This window comes from Syngnathoides biaculeatus, chromosome 11 (assembly GCF_019802595.1).
Source record: "Syngnathoides biaculeatus isolate LvHL_M chromosome 11, ASM1980259v1, whole genome shotgun sequence".
Taxonomy (NCBI): Eukaryota; Metazoa; Chordata; class Actinopteri; order Syngnathiformes; family Syngnathidae; genus Syngnathoides; species Syngnathoides biaculeatus.
This window is the reverse complement of record NC_084650.1, coordinates 6707193-6714258: the sequence shown is the minus strand read 5'-3', so window position 1 is coordinate 6714258 and position 7066 is coordinate 6707193.

The following is a 7066-nucleotide window of genomic DNA, read 5'->3' as shown; positions in this document are numbered from 1 at the left end:
TTCTCTTCCCATCTACTCCGTGGTAGAATAATTTAAACCCTGCTCCCAAACTTCTAGCCTTACTACCTTTCCACCTGCTCTCTTGGATGCACAGAATATCAACCTTTCTCCTAATCATCATGTCAACCAACTCCTGTGCTTTTCCTGTCATAGTCCCAACATTCAAAGTCCCTACACTCAGTTGTAGGCTCTGTGCATTCCTCTTTTTCTTCTGACGCTGGATCCGGTTTCCTCCTCTTCTTTGTCTTCGACCCACAGTAGCTGAATTTCCACCGACGCCCTGCAGGTTAGCAGTGCCGGGGGCGGGCGTTGTTAACCCGGGCCACGACCGATCCGGTATGGGATTCTTTAGATGAACGCTCATATTTGTTTGGCACAGTTTTTACGCCGGATGCCCTTCCTGACGCAACCCTCTGCATTTATCCGGGCTTGGGAGGGCCTACAGATTGCACTGGTTTGTGCCCCCATAGGGCTGCATTATTTTTTTTTTTTCAAAAGTAAAACATGTATATTAGTTCATCACAAGCAAAGCGAAATGTTTATTTGTTTAAAATTAGATGACAATGACAGAAAGACAAAAGAATAAACAAATCCAGTATTTCTCAAAATTCTCAAATCTTTCAACTGACTAGCAAAAAAGGATCTTAACTGTAATGTTAAGCTTGTTAGTTCGTTGACACAATCAGCATGATGGAGATTGAAGCCAGGAAGCGTGATAGCAACGTCGGGAACTCTTCCACAAAGCCAAGTCACCGTGAAGCACGGAGCTGCAGAATGTCCAAAGTCTTTTGTCGGAAGTGTTAGACGATGTCCCTGCTTTCGAAGGCGGACTTGTATCCTGGATTGCGAGCCTTTGAAGAGCGCGCTGACTAGCAACTCTGGAAAAAGCTTCAGCGAATTGGCAAGCTGTAGAAAAAAAGTCAGAAGGCTGTCTGATGGTTAGAAAGTCATCTCTTGTGTACTTGAGTCCCGAGACGCCCATGAAACACAGAAACACAAACAGTACCAGGGAGAACGTGCCGAAGGCTGCCACACCGGTAGGCGCAATCTTGAAAACAGTCACGGAGAGCATTCCGGAGGCTACAACACTGTTAGCCGCGCATGTATGGGTAATTCAGCAAAAACTGTGACGTCAGTAAAAACAACCCATAATCAGTGCTAATGGTAAAGTGTATCACAATTATCAGCAAGAGTGTACTTTACAATTCTAAAGGTGTATTATGACAGCTATGCCATTCTTTTAATTATCCAAGCACATGAGGGTATATTTAATGTTCTGACTTTTACCTGATCAGTGGTCACTACGTATTCCTAGAAATGGAGATCTGAACTGGAGATCTGTCAACTGTGAGGCAGGCTGAAAACCACTAGTACACTGTGCTGCCTACCAATGACTTATTATTATTAAAGAACCTGTAGCACCAAAAACGCCTGAGGCTACATACTCGGAAAAGTACATTTGCTGTCTAGTGTGCTTTTTTAAAATTATACTTCCTCTTCCAACTGCATTATTTTACAGATGTGAGAGGTTTATTAATATGCATTTATTTCATGAATACATCATGACACATTATATTGAAAACAAAGAGAAGCAGCGTCATCTCCTAGGCCCCAAGGGATTTAATACTGGGTTCCCAAAAAGTGCTCATGGAGACTTTAGCAAGGTAAAATAAAGGAAAGCAAATTTATCTGTATAGCACGTTTCATACACAAGATAACTCAATGTGCTTTAAATGGTTAAAGGCATTAAAATCCAAAGAAATGAAAACCTTTGAAAAAAAAAGTACACTTAAAACAGCATACAGTGGAAGAAATATCAATGAAACATAGAAGTACTCTAAAAAGAACAGTTTTTAACCTGGATTTGAAAACATTCACACTTTGGGCTTTATTGTATTCACAGAATACTTGCGGGCAAGAAGATGCTTGAAGAATGGAAGAAGACTGTGCTAGTTACCATTTTTAAAAACAAAGGTGATTTGTAGAGCTTTGGGACCTATATAGGAATAAAGTTGATGAGTCACACACTCAGGACAGAAGTAAGTATCTGCGAGCAACTATATGGTTCCATACCGAGGAAGAGTACCAAAGATACATTATTTGCCTTAAGGATGTCGATGGAAAAGTACAGAGAGTGTCAGAAGGAGCCAAGTTGTGTATTGTGGATCCAGAGCAAGCCTGTGACAGAGTACCAAGAGAGGTACTGTGGTACTACATGCGTTAGTCTGGTGTGGCGGAGAAATATGTTAGAATACTACAGGACATGTATAATGGCAGCAGAACAATGGTGAGGTGTGCCGTAGGTGTGACAGAAGAATTTAAGGTGGAAGGTTAGAATGGAATCCCCTTGGACTATGATGTTCGCAGATGATATCGTGATATGCAGTGAACGCAGGGAGCAGGTGGAGGAACAATTAGAATAAACCCCCACCACAGTCTGTCTTTTGGACGTCCAGGCCACCCAAAATGAGGAGCTTGGCTGAGTAGTTCATGAGGTCCGCTGGGGCACCAAGCACCAAGGTCCTTAAGGGGCGACTCAGGCAGATGTCCATGAGGGGAGTCGCAATGGCACAGAAGGAACAAAACAGGAGCAGGTGACAGCTGAGGACAAAGCCTCACCGATGTGTGGCCGAGAGCCGGTGGCTGCTGACGCTGGGAGAGGGCCCCTGAGGCCTGGGCGTGAGGCGGCCGTCGATCTGTCGCCACTGAGGCATGGGCGTGAGGCAGCCGTGGATCTGTTGCTGCCGAGGCGTGGGCATGAGGCGGCCGTGGATGGGTAGCTGCCGAGCCGGGAGCGTGAGGCGGCTGTGGATGGGTCGTCGCCGAGATGGGGGTGTGAGTTGGCCGTGGATGGGTCGCTGCCGAGACGGGAGCGAGAGGCGGTCGTAGATGGGTTGTCACCAAGGTATGAGCAAGAGGCGGTCTGGGATCAGTCGCCACTGAGGCATGTGCGAGAGTCGGCTATGGCTCGGTCACCGGCGAGGCTTGGGCGAGAGTCGCCTGAGGCTCGGACACCAGCGAGGTGTGAGCGGAAATCTGCTGTGGTTCTGTTGCCAGTGAGGCATGAATGAGAGTCTGTTGTGGCTCTGTCATCGGCAGTGGCTTGGACGCTGGCGAGACATGGGTGGTAGTCGGCTGTGGCTTGGTCGGAATGTAGCGGGAGGCATGAAGCTTGAAAATTTGACCCAATGATCGCATATACAGGCTGAACAGGAGGGGTCCAAGAACTAACTCTTGAGGGACCCAATTTCATGTTTTGAGATTGAGCACTTCCAATGGTTACAAAGTAGCTCCTTTCCTCCAGGCAGGACCTGAACCATTTAAGGATCGTTCCATTTAGTCCTACCCACGTTTCCAACCTGTTCAGCAGTATATTATGATCTACCATATCAAAAGTTGTGCTGCTATCCAACAAGACCAAAGCAGACACCTTTCCCGAGTCTGTATTAAACCCAATATAATTTAGTGATTTGATAAGAACAGATTCTGTGCTATGATGAGTTTGGCAACCCGACTGAAATTTGTCAAAAAGTGCATTTAAATTCAATACATTTCCAAGTTAATAAAAAATAACTTTCTCTGGAATCTTGGCTATAAAAGGGAGATTGAGATGGGTCTATAGCAGTAGTTCCCAAAGTCAACCTTGGCCCAGAACCTCAGTGAAAGCTCCTGGACCCCCAACCTCAACTTTCGTCAATAACGTAGTGCTGGACACAGCTATGCCCTTCTGGTACAAAGAAATACTCAATTTTAGTGGCTCATGTGCTCTTGCTTTTTATTTTTGCACAACCAATCAAAACTTGGTTCAACACTGGAAAGGACAATTCTCACATCATAATTAGCTTCCAGACAATTTTGTTTTTTCGTCTTCACATCTCATTGAGTTGAAAACCCCACCTCACACTTGTACATAGTAATGAAGGGAACATAGTATTCCACGGCTGATTTGGCGAGTTTTGGGAACAGTTCCAACCCCTCGCACCAAAAGGTGCTGTTTGACTTGTTCTCAAATTGTTGACGGATGGCTTCTGAATGACGATAGGATGTGAGACATAGCGAGACACGAAAAAAAAAGTTCATTTCTTCAGAAAAATATTTTATTATTACTCTGTCTCAGACTGGAAAGACGTTTTTCACCCCCTGGGGGTCCGTGGACTCCACATTGGGAACCACTGGTCTATAGCTTGCTAACCTGGAATTGTCCAGTGCTCTGTTTAGAAGAGAATTAACAGCAACTACTTTAAGAGCTTTAGGAAAATAGCCAGAATCAAGTGAGCAATTGATTATTTGCTGCTAATCAGCTGGCACTGACTTCACAATAGTTTTGAAAAAGTCAGATGGTATTGAGTCAAGACAGCTCGTTGATGGTTTCAGCTGCTGTTGCTGTCTCGCTCTGACTAAATCTTGGTTAAAATTACAAAGACATTGCCTGTAAAGGTCATAGTCAATTTGGAGTCTAGTTTTTCTCTACTTGCATTCTGCTTTCCTACACTTTGATATAGAGCTCTTGACCATCAATGTGGTCCTCCACGGAGTTCTGGGTTACCTCAGGATGATTTTAGTTTTGACAGGAGCGACAGCATTCATGGCATTTGAGATGTTTGAGGTGAAATTGTCCAAAAGTCCATCAACTGTCTCAGCATTAACAGTCTGTGGCACAGCTACAGTCTCCATAAACTTAGTAGCAGTACTCTTTTCTTAATAGAGATTTTCTGAACTTTTGGAAGAATCTGTAATTTAAAAAATTCATACAAATGGTCAGAAATAGCCATATCCTTAATGTCGATCGATAGAATTTCAACATCTTTAGAGATGACCAGGTCTAAGATGTGACCTTGAGTGTGAATTGGTCTCTTAATATGTAGCGAGAGGCCAAATGTGTCTAGTATTGCAGAAAGTTCTTTGGATATTTTTTCCACATTATTGTCAACATGAATGTGAGTCCCCTGTCATGGCAAAATAGTTGTAGTCAGTACAAATAATTGAGTTCTGAAAAATCCTCCACAAATTTTCTATTGTATGTTAGAGGTCTATAAATTATGAAAACAATCACCTTTGGGTCACCTTCAACTATAAAATCAGATATTCAAAAGAACTTAAATCACTCAGTATAATTTCTTTGCACTGAAATAAAGACTTATAAATAGCAATACCACCGTCTTTTTAACACTTGTTCATAAAATAATGCTGCTGTTGCCTCATTTAAAATGCTACTGCAGCTACTTTCTGCTAACCATGTTTAATTGTTATTAACAAAAAGTCCAGATCATAGGTTGTAATGATGTCATTAATCAACATTGATTTGTTACCCAGTGACCTGATATTAAAAAGAGCTAGTCTCGCAGCGATAACTAGAGACAATAGTTTGATAGATTCACACGTTGTCTTCACTAAGTTTGAACTTCTATTTTTATAATGCCATGTCTTTTATTAACTTTCTGTCTCTTGTAATTAGAAGGATAAAATACATCTGTTCTCCATCAAGGTCTGTGGTATTCAGGAAAAGATGCCACATATGTTAGTCATATTCACAGTTAGGATTCCTTATGTGTAGAGGAGGGGCCTTTCGCATGTTAGTGGATGGTGGTTTCAGGCGAGGAAAGATGGGAGGAGGATCTTTGCTGGTCTCCAATAGTGACAATAGTCCCTATCCGTTTGACCTAACCTTAAATTTAGGCTTGTAGAGAGCAACTCTTGCCTCGGGCTTGGCTCCAATGGGGCAGGGAGAGGTGTGGGAGATTGAAAGTGCTGCCTTATCTCATTTGTCATTTCCTCCTCGGATTGTTTGGATGATTCTAACGAGTCAATCTGCATTAAATTGCATGCAAACACTTTTGTTTGGCGATCAATGAAATCTCACTTCAGTACCTGTGATTGCTGCTTAAGAACATCCAGGCCCCCTGTGTGTACAAAGACAGATTTCACCATAAACTCAAGTGCTGTGTGAAATCCATCAATCCATTCTAAAATTTTGTAAATCCTGTTTGCGTTCAATGGGATCCTATTCCAGCCCGCTAAAGCTCCTCATTGCGTTTTAGTGTGTGAATGAACAGTTTATCCTCCATCTTACGGTCATGGAAGAAAATGACTACACAACCCTTGTTTTTTCAGTTTCTTCATTTCTAATGCCAGGCAACAACAATGAAACTGAAGAAGCCAGGGTGGTCTGGTCATTTATGATATCATAATTAGCCATTTTGCTTTAAGTCTTTTAAAGTCGGAATGGGTGTTAATTGTAGATGTAAATTTGTAAATTTATATTAGAATGCATTACTTTAAAAGTATGTGGTGTATATGGAAAAAATGGTTTAAAGTACTGTTTATCAAAACGTGATGGAGACAATCAATAGAACCCTGTAGTTGAACACAATTCGTTCCACTAAACTGGATGATTTCCAAGTTGGCCCAAACTCATGCTGTGTCATGCTCTTGGCTTCCTGCCCAGGTTGTGCGTGGCAAGCCAATTAGTCGGCGCACACCTGCACTTTGTCCCGGCTGATTACACCGGGGGACGACTAGTCCTCCGCCAGATCGTTGCCTTTGATGCCTTGTTCCCGCTCTCCCATTTGCCTGACTTCTGCCTTCTGTGTACAGACCCACGCCTCTCCCCTGACCACCGTCGTAAGCTTGCCGTTAAGTATTACCTCTGCTTGTTTGGACTGTCGGCCTGATTCCTGACCTTGAAGCGAAAAAAGGTTTCCTCTGTACTGCCTGGTTGTCTCTGGAGTCGTGCATTTGGGTCCACCCTCGAGCCCCGTTCGTGACAGAACGATCTGGCCACAACATGGACCCAGCTGACTCAGATGCTATCTGTCGCTCACTGCAAGTCCAGGGCAGATGCCTGGTTGAGCAGGAGGCTGCTCTCCAGGTAACCAATCAGAGGCTCCATGAGATCTGCGCCCGGCTGGAGCTGTGGCGAGCCTCCCAGGCTAGCGCGGCTGCCACGCCAACGGTGGCCACTCCACCTGTACTCCTGGTTCCGCCTGCACCGCCTGCCACGGAGCTCCCCGTGCCTGTGTGACCCCGCTCTCCCGACTGGAACGATTCTCAGGCGACTCAGGAAACG